The sequence below is a fragment of the Bicyclus anynana genome, chromosome 2 (genome assembly GCF_947172395.1).
Source record: "Bicyclus anynana chromosome 2, ilBicAnyn1.1, whole genome shotgun sequence".
Lineage (NCBI taxonomy): Eukaryota > Metazoa > Arthropoda > Insecta > Lepidoptera > Nymphalidae > Bicyclus > Bicyclus anynana.
In genome coordinates this window covers 2,953,378-2,973,585 of record NC_069084.1, presented here as the reverse complement: position 1 = coordinate 2,973,585, position 20,208 = coordinate 2,953,378, and the positions used below count along the sequence as shown (strand labels likewise).

The window sequence follows — 20,208 nt, the reverse complement described above, 5'->3', positions numbered from 1 at the left end:
CCCCGCGCCACGAAACAAAGGGGCGCAAACGTCATAATGGCGCTCATTGTCATTTGGTAATGGCGGTCTCATTGTCATTTATGTAAGGCGCTGTCAATTTTAGTTCAGATTTAAGCCGCGAAACTTCTTTCGTGGCCCGGAGTCTAGCTTACAAGCAGTTTCGAAATGTTAAGGTCGCCATTGACGGTCAATTATTCTCACGTTTCTGAAAAGCAAACGGCAGTACCCATGCGGCATACTATACAAGTCATGTACGCAGTGACTAACACACGATTAATTATAGTCGTGGGTGCTACAGAAACGTGAGAATAAATGACCGTTTGTGGCTAGCATTAAGTTTAACGTGCACTCGTTACTCGTACCATACAAATAGTTCCATGACGTATTTTCACGGATTCGGGTCCGATGCAGTGTGTAACTTCCTTAACTATAATCGAGGGTTAGGACATGAGGGTTATGTTTGCCAAACTGTATTATCCAATTACTGTAAAAGCTTTATCTGATTAGGAAAGGACGTTTTCATTATATTTCATGTTCCTTAATAACTTTTTATTAGTCGCATTATAAAATAGATATAAAAAATAGTAATTTCATAAAAGCCCATCATACCCTCCTCTAGCACGCAAACCACACCTTTGCAGCAAAAAGTGGTAGAATTACTAGAACATGAAGCATTAAAATAATGAAATACCTATTGTGAAAAAGTTTGTCTGTGTATTATGTTTATGGATGCTGTAGATCGCCGATCCAGGAGACTCATAGAGGAAGACTCACCCCTTCGGACAAAGCTTCAAAGCCTTGGTCATTGCAAGAAGATCGCGAGACTCGGTTTTTACAAATATATTTCGGAGAGGTACAGTATATATTTCGGAGAGTGTACACTGGAGCTATTTGTGCTCGTACCACAGTCACCTTTTTACCATCGCACTGCAATACACCGGGTAGGTTTCCATCCCTATAACGATCGTACGAAGCGATTTGCTTTTTCATTTCTTATATACATGGGTATGAAACTCTCTCCGCATCTTTTAAGATTGGAGTGAATAGGCATCTTCTAGGCAAACGCGTTCCACCTTATGCCATATCTACTTCCCATCAGGTGAGATTGAGGTCAAGCGCGAGCTTAATTGTTATAAAAAAGTTCAAAATAATCCCTCCTTCCTTCTTTTCTGTCTGGACCTAGTTTATTTTGCGCGGGCATAATCGCAAAAGTCCACTAGTACATTAATAGGTACGTACTTATTTTCATGAGCAGTAATTGCCGAAATTATGCCTGTTAGGAGCCTTTAAGTAGTTATTATGGACTTGTTGCGATGCATAGGGCTGTCAACCGTACTGTAATATTTATTACCTTTAAATGTTCTGTAGTTCGGATCTGGATAGAGGCTGTTCAAAAAATATTTATATAGTACGCAAAATAATATATTTTCAATACCCAAATCTAACAAACTATCATTAAAATATTTTATAGACGTTCCTTTTCATTGAATTTTCCCTGATGCAACAGCATGTAGCGTATCCGAACTTATATTCTGTCTAACTACGTTCCAAACTTTAAACGAATAAATTAATTTAATTAAAAGAGCTTTTAACTTTATTTTCATAAAATTTAAATGTAATGTGATAGTAAAGATAGTAACAGTGGAATTCAGTTTTTCACAAATCCCGTGGGAATTATGGTTGAAAAGTAGCCTATGCGTTAATCAAGATTGAAATCTGTTTCTATTCCAAATTACAGCTAAATCGCTCTAATAACCGGAGCGTAAAAGAAAAACAAACATACAAACTTCACTTTCGCCTTCAATATTACTGTGACTATGTTTTTCTTTAACCGTATTATATTTTATAGCTTATCTGAAAAATATTAGCTTCAATACTTTATTAAATAAGTACTGGCAACCCTATTTGCACATGACGTCACCGCACTATTGATCGCATCAGACATGCTCCAAGATCTATTCCTAGAGCAGATGCAAGCTCGGTTACATCATGCAGGTCAACTATCTGACCTAGACCGCCGTCTTTTGTTGTCTCGAACAATGGAGTACGTTATCTGACGCTTTGAGGTGTTCAAAGCGGAAATTTCCTTGGCATTTTAAGTGATAAAATAAGAGCTGATTTTTTTAGGGTTCTTTAGCCACAGACAAGCATTAAGCTACCTAGTTTCGAGCAACGCCGAGAGGTTGCTTGTTTGTCGGGATTCGTTAGGAACTCTTGTAGTTTGGCTATAAATGTACGTATAGTCTGTCCGTGGTTTAAATGAAAGATCATTAAGTAGGTAACGGAAAGCTCTAACTGAGTGCGTTTAGCACAAGAATGCAGACTAAGCACAGCATGCCAAAAAATATTTTCTGGGTGCCTCCCCAACATGCAAAGTGGGGATTAATTATTATTTATACTTGTATAGGTATGTATTTTGTGTAAGATGTCTTTGAACAGACCATTAAAATTGTATTCTGTAATAGGATATGTTTCTAAATATTAATGTTTTAAAATAGTATCTATACTAATATTATAAAGCTGAAGAGTTTGTTTGTTTGTTTGTTTAATTGAACGCACTAATCACAGGAACTACTGGTCCGATTTGAAAAATTCTTTCAGTGTTAGATAGCCCATTTATCGAGGAAGGCTATAGGCTATTTTATCCCCGCATTCCTACGGAAACGGGAACCACGCGGGTGAAACCGCGCGGCGTCTACTAGTAATTACAATAAAATCAAAAGGAAAACTATTGCAGCTAAGTAGGAATCACTCGTACTAGATTAGAAACTTTACTAATATAGATGAAAAAAAAGAGTTATATTCGTCCAATAAGAAACAGCTGTGTCAACTTTCGTCGTTGATAGGTCTATAATTTTAGTTAAACGTTTAATGCTCTGGTTACAAATTGAAAAGACCAACTGTTTGATTTTAAGGTACTCGTAGGAAGCACGATTCAATCCCGTATCGACCTAAATTCACAGTGAAATGGATATCACGTAGCTACTCGAATTTCAAGCAGCAGGGGATTCGATGGAGATCTAACGCCGCAAAGTGGAATCGTGACGTGTAATATTTTTTTTGCGAAGTTCATTCGTGCAACAGTTATTTAATCTTAGCAGGGTTGAAACACTGCCGAAGTTAACAAAAGAATTGAAAAGACCTAAAGACAGCTAATTATTGTTAGTAGTGGCAGATACTCGTGCCAACATTCGTCAGTCATTTAATGTAAAAATGAGCATATGCAATTCCTTTTATTCGAAAATTTAGTACCTATTCATTCATTTATTTCAATTAGGCTTACTTTACAAGCACTTTTGAAACGTCAAGTTATGTCATGATATAATTTAATGGTGGTAAGTAAAGTCGGAAACTTTAAATTAAAGTTAGGAGGGTTCCTTATTTTTTTTTATTATTCCTTACAAGTTAGCCCTTGACTACAATCACACCTTATGGTAAGTGATGATGCAGTCTAAGATGGAAGCGGGCTAACTTGTTAGGAGGAGAATGAAAATTCACACCCCTTATCGGTTTGTACACGTCATCGTACCGGAACGTTAAATCGCTGGGCGTTACGTCTTTGTCGGTAACTAGCCACGGCTGAAGCCTACCACCAGCCAGACCAATTAATAAAACCTCAATCGGCCCAGCCGGAGATCGAACCCAGGACCTCCGTTTTGTAAATCCACCACGCATTGGTATGCGTGGTGGTTTGTTGTGGTCTGCGCCATGGAGGCCGTCAGGCTCAGCCTAGGCTATTTTTATTTGTTACCACCATCTTACAAACCTATCTAGAACCAATGCACATTTGTATATTGCAGTTCAACACCAAGTTTAGATTTGAGAACTTTGGCTTAGTCACAGAAAACATATGTACAAGTATTAATTAGTTCATGTGGGATTTATATTCAGTAATGTTTAGGTCTGGCCTGGCGGTGAAAGAAGCTGGGTCTCACAGTGGGTAACGATGAACTGATCTGCGCTTTAGTATCTAATCACCATCAATAAATTTGATTTATTTATTTCATATTCAAGCAATGCCATACATTTTACATTATACAATATAATAATGACACTAGTTGCTCTTAATTATATAATGCAAGTTAGGATACCCAGTTTGGGCGTAGCCTTAGTTGTCAAGTGACCGATTGGGAGACCGATTTTATTTTTTGTTTTCTTTATCATTCATGTAGTCATTTACTGCGTAGTAGCACTTTTCGACCAAAAAGTCCTTGAATTTCTTTTTGAATGCAATATCTTTCTCCTCATTTCATATATGGTGTGGTAGGTTATCGTAAATTTTTATTGACATAACATATGGGCTGGAGCCCATTTTTAATTGATTTAGATCGATTTGACGGTTAGAAATCCGTTGGACTATTATCGTATTCAATTCTAGCATATTATAAGCTATTCGTTTAGTTAAAGTTAATCTTCTAAAAAAGATCCAAAAGAATTACAATTTTTTATTTTATTAGGATTTTATTTATTAAATTAATTTTTTTTTAGTGGATGATAGAAAAAATACAAACAAATTTTTCAGTACCGTATTTTTTTCACAGAAAATATTTTGTACAAAATAATATAAAAACCGAAATGGTCGAACAACATAAATTTTTCAATGTTGAATTTTCTGCATAGAAAATATTTTTTGTGCAATAAATATTTGTGTAAAACCACAAAATGTCGGATCAAGAATTCCATTTGGCCTACAAATAAATTGTAAAGGTCAGGAGGCAGGTATTTAGATCGTTCTGAACTTTACAGAACTGGGTTACACTCTGACTTTTTGAATTTTATAGTTCTGCTTGAAAGTTTAAGCGATATCAGAGCTTTTTTAAACAAGAATACCAATTAGGCCACCTAATGTGACCTTTTATTTTTTGTTCAGAGAATCGTCATCATTTGGTAATTTTCTCCTTATGGAAGAGGAGATTTAGAGCTTATAATCATCATGCTGCTCCAATATGGATTAGCGAGTTTAGACACTTGGAATAAAGAAATACTCACTATTCCATTTCATTACTCATTATACTCGTGTAGTTTCAAAACATATTCTTAACAAACAAACAAACAAAATAACAGCTATTCAAATCTTACCTCTTTACTCTTTAAATATTTCCTACTTAAAGAATGAACTTAGAAGTTATTTAGGTGTAGGTACCTACTTCGTTGGCTCTAGCTAAAACAAATAAAACATTTCACCCAAAAACTCATAGTAAGTAATATAAGTAATATTCGGGCAAGAAAATTGCTTATTTTGCTGATAACTTCGACTATTAACACCGGAAATACTTATGGAACTTTTCCAATAACTTGCAGATCTATCCAGCGATATCTAAGACTTCCTTCAAACAGGGACTTTCCGTCACGGAAATGTTTTTCTTATCTTTCCAAGGCAGTCAGTTAAAGCACAGGATCCGTGGAGCATTTTAACAATTGATTACTTACTATCAAATTAATTTTCCATGAGACGCTCAACTTTTTTATATACGAACATTCTTGATTCTGGTAGCTAACTGGGTTAACAGGTAATGAAAATTTCTGAGCGTCGGAACGAGATAATGTACCACGCAATTTGTAGGACATTATGGCCGTTAAGTAGTATAACTATTAATTCAGCAACAGTAAAAACATCTGGTTAGTAACAACTTTTAATAACCTCGTTATTGATACAAGTTGGGAGGAGGGTAGTTTACCAAAAGATGTTACTAACCAGATTTTTTTCAAGATCAAGATGAAGCTACTCACGGAAAATTAACTTAATAGTAATCAATTATAAAAATCCTTAAAAGGGCTATTACTGCCTTAGGGAATAAATGACCACTATTTTCTGCTATAGATCAGGGTTTCTCTAACTTTCGGCTCCACGAACCCTTATTAAAATTTCCAAGTGACAGCGAACTCCTTACAAAAATTACCTCCTTACTAATGAACCTTGGAAAAAAATAAATTTGACTGTTGAAGAAATTAAGGTAATTTAATTTGAATATAAGTTAACACATAAAGTACCAAAAGTACCAAGAGTGTGCTTGTTTCTTGTCGCAAATGGATCCAATGTTAGGAGTAATTTTTGACAATTTTAACCTTAATTCTGACTCGGCATCAGTTATCGAGCCAACATTACGTAAATCTTGTCGTGAACCCCCTGCAGTGAAGTACGTGAACCCCTAGGGGTTCGCGTACACCAACCTCGTTAACTTGGAGACTTTGGGAGGTAGAAGTCCTAAATCCACCATGGTAAAAAATGGCAAACCGTAACGAGGCTCCATAGATGCCTATTGTACTTAAGTACCTAAGGACATATTCTGCCAAACTTTCAGCTTTTATAAAATGCTGAATGTCTGGCCATGACAGACTCTTGCTACAAGACTACATTTTTCTTTCAAGAAATGTTCAGCTCAAAGCTGTTGCAAATATTCCAGTTTTGTTGTACTTATCAAAATAAATATGTAGTGCAATACGATGAATTTTTTAGTAGGGTTTATTCGGCTCCTGCCAAAATTAAATGAATTCAGACTCCTTGGCTGAAATCCAAGCTTGTTCTCTTCTACACGAGTAAATAAATAATTGATACATTTATGTTTTTTATATGGTGCGTAGTCTCATTCTTTTTATTATAACTAGCCCATGCCCTGCGGTTTCCCGTTCCAGTGAGCATATGGAGATAAAATATAGCCTTTGACTGTGTTACGACACTCACAAACAACGTGGCTTTCTAGAGGTAAAAGAATTTTCAAAATCGGTTCAGTAGATCCAGAGATTATCCCCTACAACACCACTTTACATCTTTATAATATTAGTATAGATAAATATCTAGCTGAGGATTTTTTACTAATAAGTAATTAACTTCTCGGAAGAAACAAAACCTCAATTTTTCCTAGCCCAACTCAGGATTCCAACCTAGGATCTCATGATATCCGAAGCCATAGGCTAACATCTGAAGCAACGAGACAAATAAAGGACTAAAGTTAAATGTAGGTGCTATTTTTCATTCCTATTATCTTAAGTGATCAATTATTCTTTTACGTCAATAAACTGTAGGTAATATTAGTCGAGGACACGAGTAGATTTCAGATTAAAGTTAGCTGATTTGTCACAATAAATTACTTGTCATTTTCATCAAAATAGTTTAGGCACTACGGAAGAAAATACGTACCCAAATACATAAACTGCTAAAATCATAACCCTTCCTTTTGACTTCGTCGTAGTCGGGTAAGATTGGTTAACAAAGTGACGCCTTGCTGACGTAGACTTAGAGCGATGAAAGCTTTTACTCAGTATTTCGACATAAATTCGTGCTTTCAAAGACCTGCACAGTAATATTTTAATGAGGTACTTGACCGCCTGCACGTCTATGCACGTACTTGCATTGTTCCAACGCTGCATTATTAAATCTTCTATTTACAATTTTATCTGTACTAATATTATAAAGCAGTAGAGTTTGTTTGTTTGTCTGTATGATTAACAGCGCTATTCTCTGGGACTATAAAAATCGGATTGCAGAAACTATTTCTGTTAATGATAGGCAGACTTTTTTATAATATAGATTATACATATATCCTCCCTCCATCTATAGGTAATATAGATGGAGGGAGGGGAATGTAGGTGCAGAAAATTTGTAGGAAAGTCTTTTTCTTTAAAATTGTTTTCTAAGCTGGAAAACTGAAATTTTTGTCCCGGCTTATTTCTGGATGGCTGAAAAGATTTTAACGGGGCGTTCACGGGAGATAGTGCAGGTTATTCGGCAATGAATAGATGGTTTCCGCGGGATTTGTGAAAAACTAAATTTTACGCGGACGAAATCAACGCGGGCGTCAAATAGTCTATATATCTATGGGGCGGGATACAATACGTTATCTGTATTACTTTTTTAATACATTTCTCTAGCGGAATTTATCACGGACCTTGACCTTGATCTAGTCCTTGAGCGTGATCCAGGAAAGGGTAGCCTTCATTGCCACTTTTATGGACGCTGGACTGCCTCCAAGTTTCCTTTGGCCTATTTAAGATACCATTGAATCCTGTGCGCCATAGTAATATAACGATATAAACATGTAACGGTTTGACGGCCTCCGTGGCGCAGTGGTATGCGTGGTGGATTTACAAAACGGAGGTCCTGGGTTTTGCCCCGGCTGGGCAGATTGAGATTTTCTTAATTGGTCCAGGTCTGGCTGGTGGGAGGCTTCGGCCGTGGCTAGTTACCACCCTACCGGCAAAGACGTACCGCCAAGCGATTTAGTGTTCCGGTACGATGCCGTGTAGAAACCGAAAGGGGTGTGGATTTTCATCCCCCTCACATTTTCCCTCGGATTTTCAGCCCGCTTCCATCTAAGACCACATCATCACTTACCATCAGATGAGATTGTAGTCAAGGGCTAACTTGTAAACAATAAAATAAAAAAAAAATGTAATAGTACTAAACATTATTTATATACTTAATAGTATTTAAAAATCCGAACGTGAGTTGTTACGCATACACGCCTAAACTATACTAAACCGATTTTAGAAATTATTTCTTCAATTAAAAGTTATATTATAGCGAATATAATTATAGCGTAACACCGCATTGTTCCCGCTCCTGTGAGAATAAAGAGATAAAACATTTAATTTATTATTCAATATAATTATTATGTTACTCGCTAATATGCAGTTGTAGTTGACCCCCCCCCCCCCCCCAGGTGGACAGAGGATATCAAGCCGGTTGCAGGGAGCCGCTGGATGCTGGCGGCGGCGAAGTAGTTGGAAGTTCTTACAAGAGTTATATGTCCTGCAGACGAACGTCCATCGGTTGATAATGATGATGATGATGATGACTCGCTAATATTGCAACTTTCCATTAAAAAAGAATTTTAAAATTCGTAGTGGTGTAGGTAACAAATAAACATAGTTTTGTTTGATTGAAACACATTTGCATTTATTATATTAGTAGTATTGTGTAGATATTTTAATATTGTAAAATATTAGCGAGCGTAAAGGTCTAATAAATGTGTAAAAGTTATGTTACAATTTTAGTGCTGATATGACTCGTAAAGATACTAAGGTTAGCGTCGGCGAGGTGGCCAAAAGTAGGCCGAAACTACCCTCATAAAGTTAAACTGAATAACGCTCGGAGATTTGTATAAAATACTCACAGGGGGAACAAAGGAACTAAGGTATTTTCTGAATAAGGCTTTAGTCAAATGTCTGCTTAGATTTAAATTTTGTAATTTGAATCCAATTTATGCAACGCCCTTTGCCATAACTAAGGTAAATATTGGGCCCTTAGCCATGTGGCACATCAATTCTCTTTCTACAAGCGCTAACGTTTCGAAAATTTCAAAAATGTATGGGGAATGAAATTCATTATCAACATGTCACGTGATCAAGTTGTCGATTGGGTCTGTCATTCCTGTCATTTTGTTAGTTTTCGAAGCGTTAGCGTTTGTAGAAAGAAAAGAAAGTCCCAGTTCACTGAAGCCCGTTCCAGTGTCTACTGTCTAGTTTCATCGTTTCATCGTCATCAGCCGTTATGCATCCACTGCTGGACATACGAGTAGACCTCTTTTTAAGTAGCCAGCTCTATCTTTTACTTTTTAAATTTTATGTTATTTATTAAAAATTTCTTAGAATAACGAAAAATTCTGTAATTCACAGATGAACTTGGATCCAGGAAAATTTCTGATTTTTATAAGCAGTTTATTCTTAGAATAAAGAAAAGTTCAGTAATTGACAGATGAACTTGGACCCAGGAAAATTTGTGATTTTTATGAGCAGTTAAGTAGTCAGGACGTAAAATTGTAAAACATTTTTTTAAATATTGCAAAAGTTCGGTAATCCTCGATACAAGAGACTCATAAATTACTTACTATTTTATTTTTAAAATATTAATTGGTAGGTACAGACTACAGTTTATCATACAAACATTTTACGCAGTTGCAGTTAGTAAGTGAAGCGATAATATCGCATATTTCCTTCCGATCATTTTGGAATATCGAAGCGCTGTAACATCAAAGGAAAATGAACTTTATACTTTTAAACTTAAAGCCGTCTATTCCGTTTACTCTAAGTCTGCTGCTTTTTTAGGTAGAACGAGGTCAGAGTAGTAACGAATATTATTATCGTGTGTAATAGCCATACATTTATTTTATTGCTATTAACCGTCTCTTTACATTTGATAAGGTTCTCATTAACTTGTATTTTGTTCAGTATATTGTTCACATAACTATTGTTTGTAGATCTATAATAGAGGATCGAGTGTTGATGCAATCTAAGATGGAAACGGGCTAACTTGTTAGGAGGAGAATGAAAATCAACACCCCTTTCGATTTTTACACAAGGGTTATACTTATGATGATGATGCAGTAAGTAGCGTGCACTTCATAGATGCGACAATGCACTGCCTACCCTGATGACTTATTATGTACCTGTATTCCATTTTTTAGGAGGAATTTTCCATTTTGTACAAATAAGCTTCAATACGTACAACGAATGCCTGCCCTAGTTAAATGCCTTGTGCACACCACTGGATGCAGTCTAAGATGGAAGTGAGCTTACTTGAAAGAGATACAATTTTATTCTACCCATAGCTCTGACGGTTTCTACGCGACATCGTATTGGAACTTCCAATCGCTTGGCTGTAGGTACGTCTTTGTCGGTAGGTGGTAACTAGCCACGACCGATGCCTACCACCAAACCAGACTTTAGAAGCCAGAGCTAGAAGCAAATTTAGAAATTATAAAATCCTAAACCGACCTGACTTAATCATTAACTGTGCTGAGTGACTTTGAGCCTCATAAAAAGGCTCAAAGTCACTCAGCGGGCGATGGGGCGAGCTATGCTTGGAGTATCTCTACTAATCAGAAATGAGGCGATCCGCAAAAGAACCAAAGTCACTGACAAGGCAAGGCACTTAGATCGAAGAGCCGATGGAAGTTGGGATCCCAAGGTTCTGGGATGGCGACCCCGCACCGAAAAGGTAGTCGACCGGCCACTAGGATCGGGTATATCAAGCGGGTTGCAGGGAGCACCTGGATGCTGGCAGCTCGAGACCTTTTTGTGTAGTGAACGTCCATCGGCTGTTAATGATGATGATGATGACGATGATGATGATGATGATGATGATGATGATGATGATAATGATGATGATGATGATGATGATGATGATGATGATGATGATGATGATAATGATGATGATGATGATGATGATGATGATGATGATGATGATGATGATGATAATGATGATGATGATGATGATGATGATGATGATGATGATGATGATGATAATGATGATGATGATGATGATGATGATGATGATGATGATGATGATGATGAACACTGGCTTTAATGCTACGAACATCAAGGAACACGAAGACTGTATGAATCAAGGCTCTGTGATTAGAGCGATTCTAGGTTTAGGAGCGATACGGATGAGGTCTCTATTTATTGAACTACCTCCCAGTAGTACAATATAAAGAAAGGTCATCTATCCATCTTGGCATAACTGGCGCAATCGATTAATTTGCCCACACTTACGGCTCGCGGTACGAACCCTTTACGAAACAGTATGTACGGAGCTCGAGAGTCGTTGGCTTTGAATTTGTAATTGAAGTGTGGCAACCAGAGGCTGGTGTGATGTCTCCTACTTGCTTTGACTGGCGCTTTTCTGAATGAAACACATTTTTTTTTATTCTTTACAAGATAACCCTTGACTGCAATCTCACCTGAGGGTAGTGATGATGCTATCTAAGATAGAAGCGGATCTTGTTAGAAGGAGGATGAAAATCCACTCTCCTTTCGGTTTCTACACGACATCGTACCGGAACGCTAAATCGCTTGGCAGTCCGTTTTTGTCGGTAGGGTGGTAACTAGCCACGGTCGTTGCCTCCCAACATTTCTCTTTCGTAAGATACTATTATTTTAAACAAATACTTCTAGTAGTATTACTTTGTAGTATCAACGTTTTGCTTATTTCTGCTACTATGCAGTTACTGTGTTCTGTTATGGTTTTGTGTTTTTTGTGAAAGACTTTTCTGAACACACAACAGATGTGTATAATTTCACGTTGAGTACATTCCGATTTCCATTAAATGTTATATTAAGGCGATGAAAACAAATATTTAACTTCTCCACAATGATAGATTTTGGTTTATAATTAAAATTTCCTCAGATCAAAATCCCGGGCAAGAGTTAGTAAAACTAAATAAAGCAAAAACAACCATAAAATATTTTTAAAAGTGCTTTATGCGGACTAGTACTTTAATATAATAGTGGTGGTATAGGATTTAGTTAATTAGAGGTAAAGTAAAGATACAAAAAAATTAAACTGAGAAACTGTTAATTATCAATAATTAAAATTCGTTTATTTCAATGAGGTTTTTGTTACAAACACATTTGAGAAGTCAAGAAGGTTGGATATTTGTAGTAAAAACTAGTTTTTTGGCATTCTACAGAGAAGAGAAACTCAGTGGATGCTAGATTCAAACGAATTGCGAGAACTTACTTCAATATAGTAGAACTTTTTCAATAAGCTCTATTCGAATAGGTGATTATTCCGAATCCAAATAAAACATTATCGAAAGGGAACGTTAGGAAACTCATCGGTAATAACTTATATCTATAAACGGGCCCAGAGGTTTCCTGGATCAATGTAGACCAGCTCAACGACCAATATTTCCAGCTATTCTATGCAACCCTAGTACTTAGTAGTGATGTTCAGACTTCAGTGTGCCAGGGGACATTGCGAGTAACGGACGTTTCGTGCTCCGTGAGCTATCATTTCCCGCGCTTATTCAATTCTATATTATCTATGAAGTGACATTGACGGTATAGATAAGAAAATAAATTATATTTTCGTACAATTCGCGCTGAGTGTGCCGCGGTTTTGTGATAATAGTCGGCGTAAAGGATGCAGTGGTATAATGTGACATTGTGATAATTAAAACCTTCATCGTATCATTTCCGTAGATTATATTAAATAGTTATTCTTTATTCAAATATTATCGTATAGAGTTGGGAGAATTTACCGGTAACATTTACATAATACCCAATCCTCGCTGCTTCGGTAAAATATGTACTTAATATTCATAGTAACTGTTTTTCGCTAAATATTATATTCCAAAAATAGTAAGCTACTTTCGAGGCAAACTGGAAAGCATAGTATTGGACCATATATGGTGGACTGATGACATCAACGGGGTTGCAGTGGACGTCCAGCTGTGAACGTCCATCGGCTGATAATGATCATTTTAGGGCGGATAACATTCAAAAGGCAAAACGTGAGCTCCTTCCAGAAAACTCCACGCCTAGTAATTAGAACCCTTCATAAATAACTAAACAAAATCGTTTTATTGTTATTTCGGTCGAAACTTTTACTTTTTTTTCCAAGTTGCGAGGAAAAGTAGAAAGAAAATTTTAATTTACAGGAGAAAGTTCAGGTATAAAACAATAAATTTTAATTAAATATAATGGAATTTCAAAAGTCACTCACTGACTCAGTAAACCCATAAATGACTTCGTTTTATATGAAACTGGTCCGCGACTTCTATTGTTGTACTATGAACATTAATGACGTACACTCTGTGTAATTAACTGTTGTTTCGATTTTTATTTTCCAGACAACCTAGGTAGCTACAACTCAAGTTTCATATAGGAAAATATTTTTTACTAACACCACAATAGGACATAAAATAGGTTGTGCCTAAAAACTCTCGTGGTCTAAGACCCAGCAATAGCCGAACCAGGGGCGTAGCTACCGCCGTGTCAGCCGTATCAATGATACAGGGGTCCCCGGACTGCAGGGGCCCCTTACGTGTGAAAGCAAAAATAATGCAAAATAACACTGAATCTGGTGCTTTCCGGAAAAGAAACTGCCTTTAGAGTTTCAGTCCTTAAATGACAAAAGTATCTATAACCTCTTTTTTTACGTGATCCCCCAAAAGTTGAAAACATCCTGCATAAGTAAAAAGTCACTGTCATTTATTTTAAGCAAGCATTTTTGTTTCTGTTGAGAGAAATGTATTCTTTCCCGAATAATTTTGATACAGGGCACGCACGTCACTGAGCAGAACCTTCGTTATGTTATAAATTCTGACAGTTGTTAGTCCATGTTCAGTCCATGTATAGGTAAATACGGTTGGCAACTGCAATTTAGGAGCACACCCTGACACTCGATTTTTCAAGTAAAACAGCGTCACTCTGGACTTCTTAAAGAAAATAGTCACCTTTGTCGTCTAGATAGTCCGGCGCAAACTGCACATCATGTCGCAGCAACTAGATGTGTCTACAAGTCGTATAGTGTACGTAGACCTTAATGAAGTCTTCGATTTTGCGGAAATGTTTTCTCAAACATACTCTGAAGCAAACCGTTTGCATTTTCCGCTGCACAATCTCAGGTCGGTGCTTTTAAATTTCTTACTTTGAGAATTTATTTCTATGCAATTCCGCTGAAAATTTATATGTTATTCTAAACCAGAATATACTCGTATAGGACAACAGAAAGTTACTAGCTTTTCGTTGTTGAAAGAATGTTTTATTATAACATGAAAGGTACAACTAAACTAATAAAATCATCATTATCAACCCATATTCGGCTCACTTCTGAGCTCGAGTCTCCTCTCACAATTATAGGGGTTAGGCCAATAGTCCACCACGCTGGCCCAATGTGAATTGACAGACTTCACTGGGCTATCACGAATCCGAAACATGTAAAACATTGGTACATTATTTTCAAAAACTTTGTCACAATTGCTATTTTCGTTCCGTAAGGGATTGATTACAAATTAGGCGTCGTCGTCGTCGTTATCAACTCATATACGGCTCACTGCTGAGCTCGAGTCTCCTCTCAGAATGAGAGGGTTTAGACCAATAGTCCACCACGCTGATCCAATGCGGATTGGCAGACTTCTCACACGCAGAGAATTAAGAAATTCTCTGTTATGCAGGTTTCCTCACGACGTTTTCCTTCACCAATTGAAACACGTGATATTTAATTTCTTAAAATGTACACAACCGAAAAGTTGGAGGTGCATGTCCCGGACCGAATTCGAACCCACACCCTCCGAAATCGGAGGCAGAGGTCATATCCACTGGGCTATCACGGCACTGCTCACAAATTAGTAAGGAAAAGTAATTATCTACCTAACATACAAATAACATGTTTACGTCACAACAAATAGCCTTCCTTACGAAGCTACCTTTATTTACGACTCGCATAAATATTTTGGTAGTCGTGAGCCAGATATTGCGTGATATGATAATATCAGTCCTTTTGTCTTATAAACTCACTGTTTTTGTTTCCTTTGTTTTGATTTCTCTTCTACTTTATGTAAAAGTGATTGCGAGATATCCTTTTTGATATTAGTAAAGGATTCTAAACAAACATACTTAAACATCTCTCTCGCAATATGCAGACAGTAAATAGATTTTTTTAACCAAATTTCCCTTTTGTGAATATTGTGCTGATGAATAAACTTTATTCTATTCTCTAATCAAAATGGCGTGGAAAAACGTTCCACCAACTAGACAATGGCCTTCATGACTTGATCCGGGGTTATAAGTCGTGCATTGACCTTACAACTCCCTACGACATTCATAGGTATTTCGTAACAATAGACAAGAAAAGAGGTCATTAAATAACATTAATTCCCACATAATATATTATAGTCATATTATAACAAAAGAAAAAAAATCGTACGACCTTGTGAAACACTAGTAAATGACAAAAATCTTTTTATCAAAATTAATCGACTTTAAAGATGCATTACTCTATAAAGCGAAAAATAACATCGTGCCTACGTCCTTTCTATTGATCAGTTTGAAGGCGGTGCTATGCCAAATAGGCTCTTAAAGTTTGTTTTTTGACACCGCCTTCAAACCTATCAATTACACTCACTCACTCACTATTTATACTTGTTCTTAGGATTTTTCATTAATGTCATATCATGTCAATTTATACGCTCAGAATTAATAATTATTTATTAGTTAAGTCGAGTGTTTACCTACCTATACCTAAAAATTTGCATAAAAAATCGTATTATACTTATTACTTTTATTGTAATTATTATAAAAATACGAGTAGTACGATTTATGATTTTTAACTCGTATTTAAAAGAATAGGGGACATATTTAATCTAAAATGCTTATAATGTGGACTCAAAAATATTGACAACTTCTTGTAAGCATCTGTTTCAAATACTGCATATATACCTAGTTTCTTAGTGAATGTGGCTCAACTTTGGCCTACGCTTTTACTTAGTGTCTACGATGGTGCTACGGCGTAGCTCTCAAGTAAATTTTGGAATTACCATTAATAGCAATTGAGACTAGATTGAAATTAAATTGAAGCCGTAAATAATCAACATTTTATACACAAGTATTATAGTGTGCTTCTACACTAAAACATCCCCACGGATTCCTGAAATAAAGAGCCATGACAGGTAGACGGACAAAAAGTGAGTGAGTGAGTTTGGATCGTGCCGTGTTGCAAGAACCAGCTCATGACTAAGGGCTCCGATGGGTTCTAAACTAGACGGACGTACTCCAACGTTGTATCACTTGAGTTTTAGCCGTGTTTCATAATAAATTAAATAAGTGAGCTGTTTTTCTCCTTTTGAGGTACGGAATTCTAGAAACAACATATTTTTCTCTTATTAAAGTCTTAAATTGTTTCTTTCTGACCCTTTACTGAACACCATTTCCACTAGGAGTGTTGATTGAAGATTTACAAAGAACTTTGAATTTAAATACTAGCGAAATTAAATTCATTTTATTGTGACTTCGGTTATATTCTCGAAAGCTATCAACGCCTGCGAAGTGTGCAATCTCACAGCAAAGTAAGATTATACCAATTCACTTCGAGCGTTTTCCGTCCTTTATAAAGAAAAGTAATAAAAAGTTAACTAAGAAGAAATAAGGTGTGCAATAAAAAAGTAAAGCAGTTTCAGTTTTATTGCTCAATTCTAGTAAAAGTTGTTCTTGCTAATTATAATTTAGGATTAAAAAATATTTAAAGCTCAGCAGGGGAATAGTGTACCTCGGTGTACGATGATAATGATATATTCATCACAATGATGTCTGTACGTGTTTAAAACATGAGTCCCTACATGAATTTTGTCTTATATTTTAACATTAATGAAAAAAAGAAATAATTTTACTATGTAGTTACAAGGTCTCTATGACGTAGACCTCCCCCACTTCTTTACATATTTTTCTATTTCAGACTTATTTCATTATAATTCAGATTTCAGTTCTCCTTTTCTGACATCTACTTTTTCTTTTTTCACCCCTCCCTTCATTTCATTCTCCAATCTACACATTCCATTTTAAATATCGAATTATTTTGATTATATCCACCAGTTTTCTTTCCCTTATATATTTTTTGTTTACTCTCGATTTTTTAATCTATACTAATATTATAAAGCTGAAGAGTTTGTTGTTTGATTGAAAGCGCTAATCTCAGGAACTACTGGTCCGATTTGAAAAATTCTTTCAGAGTTAGATAGCTCATTTATCGAGAAAGGCTATAGGCTATATTTTATCTCCGTATTCCTACGGGAACGGGAACCACGCGGGTGAAACTGCGTGGCGTCTACTAGTTTTACATAAATATGCTCCATTTCATTTTCCTCTGGCAGATAGAAAGTTCATCCTCCTCCTAATGTCCATGTTTGGTAGCCATATGTTATGCATGGTAATATTGCTACTTCGAGCAGGTTCTTTATTATATAATCCGGTACATTTACGTTTCATAATAACAGCGCAGATACGTGAAAGCCCAGTGGATAAGATATGTGATATCCCAGTGGATATGACCTCTGCCGCCGATTCGGAGGGCGTAGGTACGAATCCGGTCCGGGGCATGCACCTTGCAATTTTCAGTTATGTGAATTTTAAGAAATTAAATACCACGTGTCTTAAACCGTGAAGGAAAAACATCGTGAGGAAACCTGCATACCTCAGAATTTTCTTAATTCTGTGCTAATCCGCATTGGGTCATCGTGGTGAACTAAGGCCTAACCCTTCTCATTATGCGAGCAGTGAGCAGAATACGGGTTGTTAATTATGATAAAGTGATGAATAATGGCGCACAAAAGTTGTTCCCAATGCTAACCGGGGCGCAACTATTTGACAAGTTTTAATATAATTCCGTGAGCCGAGCGATTGAAAGTTAACATCGAGTCTATGGACCATAGGTACTTAAGATTAATCACTATCAGATATTAATGTTAATGATAGAGTGTTTAAAAAGATAGTTTGACCCAGAGCTCAAAGCTAGGAACTTATTAGCTGCAAATACCACTTGAGAATTTACTAACGAGACAGTAAGCCCTCTAATTAGCACGGGAGTTTTTTAACGGACGTTAATAAAGCGGTTTTTTATTTATTCTTTACAATTTAGCCCTTGACTATAATCTCACCTGATGATAAGTGATGATGCAATCTAAGATGGAAGCGGGCTAACTAATTAGGAGAAGGATGAAAATCCACACGTCTTTCGGTTTCTACACGACATCGTACCGGAACGCTAAATCGCTTGGTGGTACGTCTTTATCGGTAGGGTGGTAAGTAGTCACTGCCGAAAGCCTCCCACCAGCCAAAAATATAGTATGACGTCAAATGAAGGTCTATTTCCAACGCCCAAAGTTGAAAATACAACACTGCTCGAAAAAAAGCGCTGTGTTTTAAAAACGCTGTCGTGTGAAAATATAGGTTTTGAACGCTTTTTTAACGTCCGTCAAAAAAACTCGTATTCGCACGAGAGTTTAAAAGTGGTCGAAACGCGAAATATAGATTGGGTATTTCAATATCCGCCCCTACACTGCCGCCCTTCTGTCATTTATTATCGCACCACCCCCGCGGTCGACGGCTGTCTATATGTCAGCAATATTGACACGGAATAAAGTTTGACCTATTTTACAAAACAAGTCCAATTTTCAGGACAACTATGTACTATACCTATATTATAACCTTTTACACTAGCGTAATAAAAGAAGTCGAGTTTTTCAGAACTAAGATCTATAGTGCGGCCAGTGGTGCGTAACGTAGTCAAAATACTCCAGTCCCATCTCTTTTGTTTTTCTCAAATTTCTCTTCACGAGATTATCTCGTTGGTCGTATGTTAGCGCCACAGGAGTGAACTGCCCAGCCCCCCTAACCAAGTGGAACGTCAATTCTCTTTCTACGATCGCTAACACTTCGAATTCTAGAATGATGTATGGGAATGACATTTGCTATCGACAGGTCACGTGATCAAGATCTGTCCTGATCACGTGACCTGAGTTTGATCCAAGGCCCCTGCCCCCTTAGCCAAGTAACACGTCGATTCTCTTTCTCGTTTCTCGTCGATACATTTTGTTACTTTTCGAAGCGTATGTAGAAAGAGAATTGCCGTGCCAGTCAAACGCACAAGTGTCAAACTAAGTACCAGGCTAACAGAGAGTATTAGGAGTCTGATATAAATACACTCGCTACAATATTTGCGTTAACGAAAAAGCGTATTTGATCATGAAAAAGTAAGGATGTATTTGAATAAACTTATTAGCTCACATATTACGTAAACATTGAAAAATTTGAAATCAAGGAAACTGAAATCGGTTTTTTCAATGAATATTAAAAAGGGATTGGCTTTTTACCAAGGATAAAGTTAATAAGAACCTCGCGTAGCTACAACCAAATAAGGCACGCGATGTATAACAGACATTATATAGATCAGAATACGAAAATAAAATGGCATAAAATATGGCAAAGCGTGAGAACCCTTTATTGTCTATGTCTAGACGAGTGTCGGCACACACCCACACATCTGTCGACGTGATTACGATGGCTGCTAAGACAACCACTTGAATAATAAGTACGCAATATTAGTAAAGTAGATTCTACCAAAGCTATGTCCTTACTTACGTGGAACATTAGTAGGTACAAGAGCTTATTCTTTTATCAGACTAGCTGACGCCCCGCGGTTTCACCCGTTTTCCTGTTCCCGTGAGAATACGAAGATAAAATTTAGCCTATTACATTAACGTGGCTTTCTAGTGGTAAAAGTATTTCAAAATCGGTTCAGTAGATTCAGAGATTACCCCCTACAACACCACAAAGTTTACGTTTAGTTGGTTTTCTTACGGGAATGGGACATATGCAGGTGAAACCACGGGTTGCATTGACCCCAATGATGATGCAGAACATACAATTTTTTCCTGCCCTCGGTTCCGAGCTGAAAGAGAGGAAGTAACGAAGGACCTTGGACAAGAGATG

At 36.8% G+C, this 20,208-nt stretch overlaps 1 protein-coding gene across 6 annotated transcripts in view; it reads left to right on the top strand.

Annotated features, from left to right (window-relative positions):
• LOC112045501 (multiple C2 and transmembrane domain-containing protein) overlaps positions 1–20,208 on the top strand; it is an 86,458-nt gene that overhangs the window by 21,071 nt on the left and 45,179 nt on the right. Inside the window, exon 1 of one of the 6 annotated variants that reach the window (XM_024081723.2) lies at positions 12,717–12,873. The exons of 3 other annotated variants lie outside the window; for them this stretch is intronic. The gene's annotated coding sequence lies outside the window, so the exon portion shown is untranslated. Of the gene's footprint in view, positions 1–12,716; positions 12,874–20,208 lie in introns of those variants that run through there. 2 more of the 6 variants (XM_052884740.1, XM_024081732.2) reach the window with 2 other exon arrangements.